The sequence below is a fragment of the Cervus canadensis genome, chromosome 5 (genome assembly GCF_019320065.1).
Source record: "Cervus canadensis isolate Bull #8, Minnesota chromosome 5, ASM1932006v1, whole genome shotgun sequence".
Classification (NCBI taxonomy): domain Eukaryota; kingdom Metazoa; phylum Chordata; class Mammalia; order Artiodactyla; family Cervidae; genus Cervus; species Cervus canadensis.
Genome location: NC_057390.1, coordinates 83,678,148 through 83,692,398, shown reverse-complemented (window position 1 = coordinate 83,692,398; position 14,251 = coordinate 83,678,148). Strand labels below are relative to the sequence as shown.

General features: G+C 42.5%; 1 pseudogene; it reads left to right on the top strand.

Annotated features, from left to right (window-relative positions):
* The window catches only part of LOC122442504, a 47,533-nt pseudogene extending 33,566 nt beyond the window's left edge, over positions 1-13,967 (top strand).
* Positions 13,968-14,251: the final 284 nt, after the last annotated feature.

Sequence of the window (14,251 nt, the reverse complement as noted above, 5' to 3'; positions counted from 1 at the left end):
CTACATAAATCATGTTTATAAGGAAGACCTCTTTACTCTTTTAACATTTGATATGAAGAATAACAAGTTCTATAAAGGCTCTGTTTGTGTACAGTTTAAACCTTTAAAACTGAGACAAAAAATTTTCAAGCTCCTTTTTGATCTGAAACCCTTCCACTCATTCCTAGCTAAATTGTGTAATTAATCACAAAATTTTAGTGATAATTTTTCAGCAATGAAGAACAATGACCATTTATTGAGTCCCTAGTATGGGCTAGGTATTTTAATGTGTTTTCTGGATAGTAAGTCTGCAAAGTAGCTATTATCCCACTTTAACGGTAAAGAAACTGAGGTTCCAAGACATCAATTTACCCATTAATAATATCGCCCACTAGTAAATTCAATCTAAGATTCAAATCAATGTCTATCCAATTCAAACACCTGTGTTTTTTTTCCTGTCGAAAGCCATTGGTTTATGAACTGGCTCAAAGTAAAATCTAATTTTCAGAAATGCCTGATGCATTCATTAATTCCCTGGACATTTAGGTCTTAGGACTCTAAAGTAAGAGGTAATTTTATATTTTTTTATTCATCCTGATGCCTTTATGGGTGATTTTTTAAATTTATTTTTTAATTTGAGGAAAACTGCTTTACAATGCTGTGTTGGTTTCTGCCATACCACAACACAAATCAGTCATAATTATACATATATCACCTCCTTCCCTTCCCCTCACCTCACCCTCCTAGATCATCACAGAGCACCAGGCTGGGCTCCCTGTGTTATCTAGCACCTTCTCACCAGCTATCTATTTTACACATGGTAGTGTATATATGTCCACGCGACTGTCTCCATTGGCCCCACTTTTTCCTCCCCACACTGTGTCCATAAGTAATTTTAAGGTCACAGAGTCAGGTCCCCTGGTGTAGGTTTACACATTAGCGGCCCCTGGAGCACCTTGGCAACAAAGCATACCTCACTAGGCCTGCAGGCAGGATCTCTGTTGCTTTTTCATCTCACAATGCCTCCTAGGTTGTTGAATATTCTACTGGGGGGCAGGGCACCTAGGTGTGGAGGAGGGTGGGGTCCAACCCTGGGCAGTAAAATGCAATCCCTCTTCCTATTCCAGCACAAAAGTAGCTCAGGGCTTCCCATGCAACTGGGACACACCGGGACTCTGAATCCCCCTAGTGAACCCTCAAAAGCAATGGATACTCTAAATAGAGTTAATAGAATTTTACAACTGGAGAGGACTTCAGAGGTTATTTAGCTCAACCTCTCATGAGCATATGCATGCTATAGTCGCTCAGTGGTGTCTAACCCTTTTCGACCCTTTGGACTGTAGCTTGCCAGGCTCATGTCAAGACAAAGACAAGGCTCAGTGACTTTCCAAAAGCCTTATAAGTGGTTTGCAACCCAAGCCATGTGCCACTGACATCTGGTCCCGTCAGGCACTCTCTCCACCAGGCCCTGTGGTGCTCGCTCTCTGATGAGGAAACCAGCAAATACTAGTCCCCAAGGAGGACCTTTTACAGAGTTAATACCTTGAAGGCAGCAGTAGAATGGTATAAAAAGCACTCCCAAATCCCAAGCTTTCATAGCACAACAAGTAAAATGGAACAATAACAATATCTGTACTTTGCTACACAACTGAAGTTTCCCCTACCAACATGGTCAGCTTAATAGTAATGCCTTAAGGGTTTATAACATTTTACAATTTGTGGAATACTTTTTCACTTATTATGTCATGATTATGAAACGTATTAAGTAGCCAGGGAACCTGGGTTTGATTCCTGAGTTGGGAAGATCCCCTGGAGAAGGAAATGGCAACCCACTCCAGTATTCTTGCCTGGAGAATTCCATGGACAGAGGAGCCTGGCAAGCTACAGTCTATGGGGTCACAAGAGTCGGACACGACTGAGCGACGAAGCGCACACACACACACACACATTTTACAAGTGAGGAAACTGAAGTTCAAAGAAGTTCAGATATCTTGCCACTTGATAAGTGACCTAGAGGGGACCACAGCTTTGGTCTACCTCCTACTCCAGTGCTTTTTTCTCATAATATCTAAGAAGGGGCAACAGAATAGTGGACTTTGATAGATTCACATTAAAAAAAACCAAGGCACACAGCTCTCATTTAGAGACTTTATCCAAGATGATATATACCATCTGCTGCTGAGGCCCAAGACCCAAGCATTCCACTTGCTAGTCTTCCGCCCACAACATAGGGTTCCCTGCACCTTTGTTACTTCCATGAACAGAACATTTTTTATATACACCAAATATGCATACACCTCTCCAAATCTGGCAAACATTCTGCGAGGCAGTGCAACTGGAAAAGCTAATATCTCAAAAGTATTTTGCTTCTGCCAAATTCAGACCCCATGCACCTGTGTAATGTATCTTTTTCCATCCCTTGTACAATGAGTTTGAACCTTTAAGAAGTTCAGTTCAGTTCAGTTCAGTTCGGTCGCTCAGTCGTGTCTGACTCTTTGCGACCCCATGGACTGCAGCATGCCAGGCCTCCCTGTCCATCACCAACTCCTGGAGTTTACTCAAACTCATGCCCACCGAGTCGGTGATGCCATCCAGCCATCTCATCCTCTGTCATCCCCTTCTCCTCCTGCCCCCAATCCCTCCCAGCATCAGGGTCTTTTCCAATGAGTCAACTCTTCGCATCAGGTGGCCAAAGTACTGGAGTTTCAGCTTCAGCATCAGTCCGTCCAATGAACACCCAGGACTGATCTCCTTTAGGATGAACTGGTTGGATCTCCTTGCAGTCCAAGGGACCCTCAAGAGTCTTCTCCAACACCACAGTTCAAAAGCATCAATTTGCATCCTCACAAATAGAAGTAACAGAGACTCTCTCGTGAGCCTTTGATGAAATAATTATCTGGCAGTTAACAAGCAAAGTCCTTCCTGCCAACTTGGAATCACACCCAGAAAAGAGCTGGGGAAAATTTCAAGATACATGTTCAGAGTGTGACCCTTGAAATGTGAGTTACAAGAAATTACGGCTAAAAGAGAAATATCTATTTTCATGAAGGCGGGGCAGAATTTCAGTGTATCTTCTAGTGAGTATGCTTATGCTCTCCCTTGTGTCTGGGGAGATAAGATTCCAACACTTACCGTTAGGACATCATGCCATAATCGAGGGTGGAGGATATAAACCAGATGTCAGGAGAACTTTCTGCTCTTGTTTACCTAGATGATAATAATATGCTTTACTCTCTTTGAGTGTGTCAAAAGTATTTACTGTTGCAAACCCCCATAAATTCATTTATATATTTTAGATTGTAAAGGTTTCAAAGCAGAATTCATTAATCTTGATGTATCTGTTAAGGAAATACCTAGTCACTACAGAGTATGTGGAAACGCAGAAAGACTTAAAAAACAAAAACATCACCCAAAGGCATTTGCTATATTCTTAGGGATGCAATTGAAAAATTTGGATAAACAATCTTTGTTTCCATGCTTTTTGGTAATATCATCATCCCTGGGCCAGTTATTAAATATATTATGGAAGTAATTCTAATCTGCTTCTGAATCCAAATTGTGTAGCCTCTGCAAAATAGTATCTCAACATGCTTCAGAATTCTGGCGCTACACACACACACACACACACACACACACATACACACACACATATATACTGTTGTTGTTAGTCAGTCCCCGAGTCATGTCTGACTCTTTGTGACTGCGTGGACTGCAGCCAGGCCTCTCTGTCCCAGCCTCTCTGTCCTTCACCATCTCCCAAAGTTTGCCCAAGTTCACGTCCATTGCGTCAGTGATGCCGTCCAGCCATCTCATCCTCTAACAACTTCTGTTTTCAATCTTTCCTAGCATCAGGGTCTTTTCCAATGAGTCAGCTGTTCACATCAGGTGACCAAAATACTGGAGTTTCAGCTTTAGCATCAGTCCTTCCAATGAATATTCAGGGTTGATCTCCTTCAAGATGGACTGGTTTGCTCTCTTTGCAGTCCAAGGGACTCTCAGGAGTCTTCTCCAACACCACAGTTCAAAGGCATCAACTCTTTGGTGCTCCACCTTCTTTATAGTCCAGCTCTCACAACCATACATGACCACTGGGAAGACCATAGCCTTAACTATGCAGACCTTTGTTGGCAAAGTAATGTCCCTGCTTTTCAACACACTGTCTAGGTTTGTCATAGCTTTTCTGCCAAGAACAAAACATCTTCTGATTTCATGGCTGCAGTCACCATCTGCAGTGATTTTAGAATCCGAAAAGAGGAAATCTGTCCCTACTTCCATTCCCCACCCCCGCTACTTGTCATGAAATAATGGGACCAGATGCCATGATCTTAGTTTTTTTAATATTTAGTTGTAAGCTAGCTCTTTCACTCTCCCTTGTTCACCCTTATCAAGAGGCTGTTTAGTTCCTCTTCACTTTCTGCCATTAGAGTGGTATCATCCGCATACCTGAGGTTATTGATGTTTCTCCCACCTATCTTGATTCCAGCTTGTAACTCATCCAGCCCAGCATTCCTCATGATATGCTCAGCATATAGATTTAACAAACAGGGTGACAGCAGACCACCCTGTCATACTCCTATCTTAATCTTAAACCAATCAGTTGTGCCATACAGGGTTCTAATGTTGCTTCTTGACCCACATACAGGTTTCCCAGGAGACAGGTAAGATGGTCTGGTATTCCCATCTCTTTAAGAGCTTTCCACAGTTTATTATGATCCACACAATCAAAGGCTTCGAGGTAGTCAATGAAACAGAGGTAGATGTTTTTCTGGAATTCCCTAGCTTTCGCTATGACCCAGAGAATGTTGGCAATTTGATCTCTGTTCCTCTTTTTTTTCTAAACCCAGCTTGGACATCTGGAAGTTCTTGGTTTGCATAATGCTGAAGCCTAGCATGCTAGATTTTCAGCATGACCGTACTAGAATGGGAGATGAGTGCAATTATCCGATGGTTAGCACGGTCTTTGGTACTGCCCTTCTTGGGAACTGAGATGAGGATTGACCTCTTTCAGTCCTGTGGCCACTGCCCGGTCTTCCAGACTTGCTGACATAATGAACGCAACACCTTGGTGGTATCATCCTTTAGGGTTTTGAATAGTTCTGTTGGAATTCCATCACATCCACTAGCATTATTAACAGCAGTGCTTCCTAAAACCCACTTGACTTCACTCTCCAGAATGTCTGGCTCTGGGTGACTGACCACACCATTGTAGTAATCTGGTTCATTTAGATCTTTTTTGTACCATTCTTCCATGTATTCTTTCCATCTTTTCTTGATCTCTTTAGCATCCACTAGGTCTCTACCATTTCTGTCCTTTATTGTGCCCATCTTTGGGCAAAATGTTCCCTTGATAACTCCAATTTTCCTGCAGAGATCTCTAGTCTTTGCCCTTCTGTTGTTTTCTTCTAGTTTTATACACTGTTCACTGAAGAAGGCCTTGTTTTCTCACTGTGCTCTTCTTTGGAAATCTGGGTTTACTTGGATATACCTTTCCCTTTTTCCTTTGCTTATTGTTTTCTCTTCTTTCTTTAGCTATTTGTGAGGCCTCCTCTTCATGACTCAGATAACCACGATGGTGTTATCACTCACCTAGAGCCAGACATCCTGGAATGTGAAGTCAAGTGGGCCTAAGGAAGCATCACTACAAACAAAGCTAGTGGAAGTGATGGAATTCCAGTTGAGCTATTTCAAATCCTGAAAGATGATGCTGTGAAAGTGCTGCACTCAATATGCCAACAAATATGGAAAACTCAGCAGTGGCCACAGGACTGGAAAAGATCAGTTTTCATTCCAATCCCAAAGAAAGGCAATCCCAAAGAATGTTCAAACTAATGCACAATTGCACTCATCTCACATGCTAGCAAAGTAATAGTCAAAATTCTCCAAGCCAGGCTTCAACAGTACATGAACTGTGAACTTCCAGACATTAAGCCGGATTTAAAAAGGCAGAGGAACCAGAGATCAAATTGCCAACATCCGCTGGATCATGGAAAAAGCAAGAGAGTTCCAGAACAATATCTACTTTTGCTTTATGGACTACGCCAAAGCCTTTGACTGTGTGGATCACAACAAACTCTGATCTTCAAGATCCTTCAAAAATTCTTCAAGAGATGGGAATACCAGACCACCTGACCTGTCTCCTGAAAATCTGTATGCAGGTCAAGAAGCAACAGTTAGAAATGGACATGGAGGAGAAGGAAATGCAACCCACTCCAGTATTCTTGCCTGGAAAATCCCATGGACTGAGGAGCCTGGTAGGCTACAGTCCATGGGGCCGCAAAGAGTCGGACACCACTGAATGACTTCACTAGATCCTGCATGCAGCCAAATAAATAAACAATTAAAAAAAAAAAAAAAGAAATGGACATGGAACAATAGACTGGTTCCAAATCGGGAAAGGAGTACATCAAGGCTGTATATTGTCACCCTGCTTATTTAACTTACATGCAGAGTACATCATGAGAAATGCCAGACTGGATGAAGCACAAACTGGAATCAAGATTGCTGGGAGAAATATCAATAACCTCAGATATGCAGATGACACCACCCTTATGGCAGAAAGTGAAGAAGAACTAAAGAGCCTCTTGATGAAAGTGAAAGAGGAGAGTGAAAAACTTGGCTTAAAGCTTAACATTCAGAAAACTAAGATCATGGCATCCAGTCCCATCACTTCATGGCAAATAGATGGGGAAACAGGGGAAACAGTGGTTGACTTTATTTTCTTGGGCTCTAAAATCACTGCAGATGGTGACTGCAGCCATGAAATTAAAAGACACTTGCTCCTTGGAAGAAAAGCTATGACCAACCTAGATAGCATATTAAAAAGCAGAGATATTACTTGACCAACAAAGGTCCATCTAGTCAAAGCTATGGTTTTTCCAGTAGTCATGTATGGATGTGAGAGTTGGACTATAAAGAAAGCTGAGCACTGAAGAGTTGATGCTTTTGAGCTGTGGTGCTGAAGAAGACTCTTGAGAGTCTGTTGGACTGCAAGAAGATCTAACCAGTCATTCCTAAAGGAAATCAATTCTGAATATTCATTGGAAGGACTGATGTTGAAGCTGAAAGTCCAATACTTTGGCCACCTGATTCGAAGAACCAACTCATTGGAAAAGACCCTGATGCTGGGAAAGATTGAAGGTGGGAGGAGAAGGGGACGACAGAGGCTGAGATGGTTGGATGGCATCACCGATGCAATGCACATGACTTTGAGTAGGCTCCAGGAGTTGGTGATGGATAGGGAAGCCAGGCATGCTGCAGTCCATGGGATCGCAAAGAGTCAGACATGATTGAGCGACTGAACTGAACTGAAGGCCTCCTCAGATAACCATTTTACCTTCTTGCTTTTCCTTTTCTTTGGAATGGTTTTGTTCACTGCCTCCTATACAATACTGCAGACCGCTGGTCCATAGTTCTTCAGGCACACTGTTTACAAGTTCTAATCCCTTGAATCTGTTCATCACCTCCACTGCATATTCATAGGGGATTTGATTTAAGTCATACCTGGCTGGCCTTGTGGTTTTCCCCACTACTTTAGTTTAAACCTGAGTTTTGCTATGAGAAGCTGATGGTCTGAGCCACAGTCAGCTCCAGGTCTTATTTTTGCTATTGTATACAGCTTCCTCATCTTCAGCTACAGAAAACTGTCCTCAATTTGATTTTGTTATTGGCCAATTGGTGATGTCCATGTGTTAAATTATCTCTCATGTTGTTGAAAAAGGGTGTTTGCTATGACCAGTGCATTCTCTTGGCAGAATTCAGTTAGCCTTTGCCCTGCTTCATTTTGTCCTCCAAAGCCAAACTTGCCTGTTATTCCAGGTATCTCTTGACTTCCTACTTTTGCATTCCAATTCCCAATGATGAATAGCACATCTTTTTTTGGTGTTAGTTCTAGGAGGTCTTCTAGGTCTTCATAGAACTGATCAGCTTCTTTGGCATCGGTGATAGGAGCATAGACTTGAATTACTATTATGTTGAATGGCTTGCATGGGAAATGAACCAAGATCATTATGTCTTGAGGTTGCACCCAGGTAGTAAATTTCAGACTCCTCTGATGACTATGAGGACTACTGCATGTCTTCTATGGGATTCTTGCCCACAGTAGTAGATATAATGATCATCTGACTTAAATTTGCACATTCCTGTCCATTTTAGTTCACTGATTCCTAAGATGTTGATATTTATTCTTACCATTTCCTGCTTGACCATGTCCAATTTACCTTGATTCATGGACTTAACATTCCAGGTTCCTATGCAAAACTATTCTTTGCTGCATCGGATTTTACTTTCACCACCAGACACATCCACAACTGAATGTCATTTCCGCCTTGGCCCAGCCACTTCATTCTTTCTGGGGCTGTTAGTAGTTCTCCTCCACTCTTCTCTGGAGCATATTGGACACCTTCAGACCTGGGGGACTCATCTTTCAGTGTCATATCTTTTTGTCCTTTTATACAGTTCGTGGTGCTTCCCTTGTGGCTCAGCTGGGAAAGAATCTGCTTGGAATGCGGGAGACCTGGGTTCGAACCCTGGGTTGGGAAGATCCCCTGGAGAAGGGAAAGGCTACCCACTCCAGTGTTCTGACCTGGAGAATTCCATGGATTCTACAGTCCATGGGGTCGCAAAGAGTTGGACACGACTGAGCAACTTTCATTTTCACTTTCACCACAGAAACTAATACAACACTGTAAAGCAATTATATTCCAATTAAAAAAAAAAAGAAATTCTGTTAAAAAAAAAAACAGTAGTAAGGGAACCACAGCTTTATTAAGTATATAAAATTATCTCAATGAAGTATGCAGATATTAGATATGAAACGAATACACAGGGCCAAGCAATAGTTTCAGTAAGTAATTGGATACATTTAAGTCATGGCTTAAATTGATGATATATGAAGACACATTATGCTATTTCTTGGAACACTTTGAGAAAAACTACTCTGCTGAGCAAAATAATTTAAAAACTTGTATAGAAAGTTGGCATTTGAATTAATTCTGCATGCCAGAGCACAGTAACATGAATCTGCTGCTCTCTAAACTCTGTCAAATTGCAAGATCTCCTCTTGCCAATCTGTTTGTTTGCCAATATTTATCGATTACTTGGGACAATGACTTTGAATACTGACTTTTGAGGTTTTCTTGCCCTTACATACTACCTGACTTTGCAAGAACTTCTTCAATCTGTATAGGTGTCATCAGATGTTATGGATTTGAAATTTTAAAGACCCAGAAAGATAGGATCTTCCAAGGTGGTGCTAGTGGTAAAGACCATGTCTGTATATGCAGGAGACATAAAGAGACATGAGTTTGAACCCTGGATTGGGAAGATCCCCTGGAGAAGGGCATGGAAACCCACTCCAGGATTCTTACCTGGAGAATGCCATGGACAAAGGAGCCTGGAGGGCTACATATAGATCACGGGGTCACAAAGAGTCGGACACCACTGAAGCAGCTTAGCATGCACACGCACACCCAATGTCTTAATAACTGATTTATTGTATATATTGTAATCGATTCAGAGAAGGAATGTAAATCCATTTCCTGTTGCTCCATTTCGGGGCTTCCCTGGTAGCTCAGGTGGTAAAGAATCCACCTGCAATGCAGGAGACCCAGGTTCAATTCCTGGGTCAAAAAGATCCCCTGGAGAAGGAACAGGCTACACACTCCAGTATTCTTGGGCTTCCCTGGTGGCTCAGCTGGTAAAGAATCCGCCTGCAATGTGGGAGACCTGGGTTTGATCCCTGGGTTGGGAAGATCCCCTGGAGAGGAAATAGCTACCTACTGCAGTATTCTTGCCTGGAGAATTCCATGGACTGTATAGTCCATGGGGTCACAAAGAGTCGGACACGACTGAGCAACTTTCACTCACAGAAAGATACACCTCTGTTGCTACAATATGGAACTCTTTCCAAAATAACTGTGAAAATCCAGCAGCATTTTGCCTGCAGTAAAGAGCAATTTCTATTCGAGAAAGATTTGTGAAATGTGCTAGACAGGTCTTCCAGGAGGGAGAAATCCTGCATTTACACATTACACTGGTTGTGTGCCTGTCACTTATGGTAACAGTCATGGAAAGAAACAAGGAAATGTGCAGCTTTTTTTGTAAGGACTTTCTGTCACTGGGCCTATGTTCTCTCTTGCTAGTCTTCTTACTTTGGGAAACGCTAGAAATAATTCGACAAGAACTTCTTGTCTTGAGATGACTAAAAGATGTTCCCACCTCCCACCTCTTTCTCCTCTTGTAAATCATCCAGAAACAAAAACAAAAAAGAAAGCTAAAAAAAAAAAAAGAAAATTATCCATCTTTGATAAAGTCAGGAGACTTCTGATACCCAAAACCCAAACTCCACTCTCCTCTGAAATAAACAGGCTTCCTTCCTGATCAGATTATGGGGGAAGTCCGACAGTCCACAACCCCTTCTTCCCATGTTGCCCTACCCAAGCACACACATTCACACACACACAGTCATGCATACACATCTACCACACACATTCACATACCACACAAACACACACACACTCTCACACCTATTACACACCATACACATACTCACACAAACACATGCCATACACTCACACAGTCACACACATACCACAGAATACATACATATATCACACATCATACACACATATGCACATACCTCACATGCACTCACACATACAACTTCCAGTCAGCCTTTCTGTGCCCCACTTTTAAATATGAGATTTCGGGATTGCTAGGTATTTGAGAAAATGTTTCAGCAAACAAGAGGCCAAAATGAACTGAGGGAAAAAAAGAATTCAGAGGAAATGAATCAAAGTTAACATGAGTTAATATTAATATCCTGAGATGAAAAAACATAGCCACAAGAATAGGAATTTTTTTAAAGAAAGGTGTCATCAGAGTGCAAGAAAGACCTCATCTCTTTGAAATTAAAAATAGATAAGTCAAAAAAATTAAGTCAGTGGAAGGTCGGAAAGCTAAAATTGAAACCCCCTCTAAAAGTAAAATAAAGGGATTAAGATGGAAAAGGAGAGGTGGGTATAAATGTCAAACATTGGGACTTCTCTGGCTGTCCAGTGGTTAAGACTCTGAGCTCCCAATGCCGAAGGCAAGGGTTCAGTCCCTGGTTGGAGAACTATTATTAATAAGATCCACATGCTGCCTGAGGTGGACTAAAAAATAAAAAATAAATGTCAAATATCACTGAGGAAGTCCAACATCTAAGTAACAGGAATTCAACAGAGAAAAGAGTGAGAAGAAATGGTCAGAGAATGAATGTGAGGAAATTCCTCAAACTAAACTATAAACCCCTAGAATAAAAGTACTCCTCAAATACCCAACACAACCCATGACAGGAAGACCCAAAATAAGACATATTATAATAATGAAAGTTCACATTACTGAGCTTAAAAAAAATCGTAGACTTCTGGAGAGAGAATGGAGCAGAAGATAAGGATTTGGATGCCACATGAGAACGCATTGACTTCTCAAAAGTAACACTGAAGACCAGTGATTAAACAACAAATGAAGAACACATGAGAAAGGAGAGAAAGACCTTCTAATACATTCAGTAAATTTAGAGAGAATGATCGACTTCAAAAATTACCACTGCGACTAATGTATGAATAACCGATTTAGGTAAGAGTCATCCATGAATGTGGAAACCAGTTGTGGTGTCTTCCCCCAAATTACTTCCTTTGAGACAACTCTTACATGAGCTAGGCAATTCATGTTTGATCACCTCAGCTCCATGAGCTGGCTACCACTTTGGTATGCCCACTCTACAGATTAGGAAGTATCCATGGCCACATGTTCTGGAGACAGAACTCAAACCCAGCCAGAATTCGTCCCCCAAACCCCATGACCTTCTGCCTGGGCTGAGAAGGGACTCTGGGGTGACGCCAGCCTCAGGGTGACCAGGTGTCTGGTATCCTAAACTCTAGTGGGTGAGAGAGGACAAACTGTGGGGGGTATGTGTGTGGCTTTGGGGGCCCCATGACAATTGCCACTGGCTGGCCATTGAGGTGAGATGTGGACAGGACAACAGCTGTTGCTCTGGTTCCTTGTCCAGTCCCCAGAGTTCAGGCTCAAGCCTCCTGCTTTGCCTTTAAAAGCAGAGTTAGCGGCGGTGTTATCTGCATTGGCCAGATAGTCATCTCCTCTCTCATTTATCTTTGCCCTTGTAAACACGGGCTCAAACCACTCCAGCCACCGGAAAGCTCATGTGTCTTTCTTCCAGGAGCAGGCACGAAGACCAGGGTCCATCTCCTGTGTTGTCCATGCACTTCAGGGCCAATCTACACAGGGCCTGGATTCAGCTGTTCCCAGCTATCTCTGAATGAGCCCTATAAATAACTACAGAGATACCAACAGGATTACAAGAAGGTTTCCCTCATACCGCTTGGAGGGTTAAACATAAACATTCCAGAACACTACCACTTTGAGAATCCTGCTTTGAGAAGTGTTTCTTGTTTTAAGGATCGCATAAAAGTGGAAGGGTCGCAGAGCCTCTGTCTCTCTCTGGATAGTCCCAATTCTAAAGCAACGTGTCTGTTTTCTGCTTTAGACGAACGTCTTTGTGGTTACATGAGCTCATGTGACAGCCAATAGAGTTTGTTGAATAAAATAAGGATCCCATGCTATCAATTTTTCAACCAACAGAGCACCAGTTTTATTAGAAGCTCTGCAATGAAGACCACCAACAATAAGGAGAGATATCCTTACAAAACTATAGCAAATAGAAGTTCTAGCAATAAATAAATAGTCCAGACTGACTAGCAGGCTTCTTGTCAATTTGATGATCCTTTTTGATAAAATATCATTCTTTTCCTGGTTTTCAAATCATCCTTTATTGCTTTTTCATGCTGCCTCATTTACATGGAGACCCTGATGCTGGGAAAGATTGAAGGCAAGAGGAGAAGGGAACGATGGAGGATGAGATGGTTGGATGGCATCACATACTCAACGAACATGAGTTTGAGTAAATCCTGGGAGTTGGTGATGGACTGGGAGGCCTGGCGTGCTGCAGTCCATGGGGTCGCAAAGAGTCGGACACGACTAAGCGACTGAACTGAACTGAACATGACATTTTAAAAAATGTTTTTCATAAAAATTAAGTAGAAAAGTACAAATAGCCCCATAGTGGCATTTTTAAAGATTGTTTATTGAGAGTGCATTATAGTATCCAATTGAACAAAAAAAAAACAAATATTAAGTTCTGTTTACAAAATGCTCACCGCATGGGTAGATTCATGTTTTTCGGTTGGAATGAAAAATTCAAGAAGGCTCAAGGCCGGGCTCCGGGAAGGCGGGCGGTGGCCGCGCCTCCCCACCCCCGAGGCCACCACGTTGCTGACGTCCCTCCCTGCCCAGGCGCCCGGGCCTGGCTCCTGGGGCGGACCTCGGCAGGAGGCTGGAGCGGCCGGCCCAGGCCCCGGGCGCGGCGTTCTGGGCCAAGGGCAACTTCTGCGCGCTTCTCGCAGTTCCAGGGCGCTGCAAGAAGCAGTTCCTGGACTTCGGATCTGTGCTTGCTTGAGAAAAGACCTCACTTCTGTTTCTGCGGCAAGAGGTGCCTGTGAGATTGGCAAATATTATGAAAGAAGTAAGTCTCCTTCCAGATTATCTTCTCTGGACACCATCAGTTCAGTTGCTACAGAGCTGGTTTAAGGACAAAAGTGCTGAAGATGCTAAAACTGTTTATGAGTTTACAGATGCAGTGATACAGATCAGGAACCGACACAATGAGGCGATTCCCACAATGGCTGAAGGTGTGGTTGGGTAACAAGGAGAGCTCTGGGGTGGATCCTGTCATCAGCCAGGATGTTAAGTAATTTTTGGATCCTTTCTACATGAGTTGAATTTCAATTAGAATGTTACTTAATCAGCACTCTTTATTATTTGGTGGAAAAGGCAAAGGAAGCCTATCGCATCGAGAACACCTTGGAAGCATAAATCGAAACTGCAATGTGGTTGAACTTATTAAAGATGGCGATGTGAGAGTTGGACTATAAAGCAAGCTGAGCACGGAAGAATTGATGCTTTTGAACTGTGGTGTTGGAGAAGACTCTTGAGAGTCCCTTGGACTGCAAGGAGATCCAACCAGTCCATCCTAAAGGAGATCAGTCCTGGGTGTTCATTAGAAGGACTGATGTTGAAGCTGAAACTCCAATACTTTGGCCACCTGATGTGAAGAGCTGACTCATTGGAAAAGACTCTGATGCTGGGAACGAGTGAGGGCAGGAGGAGAAAGGGACAATAGAGGATGAGATGGTTGAATGGCATCACCAATGCAATG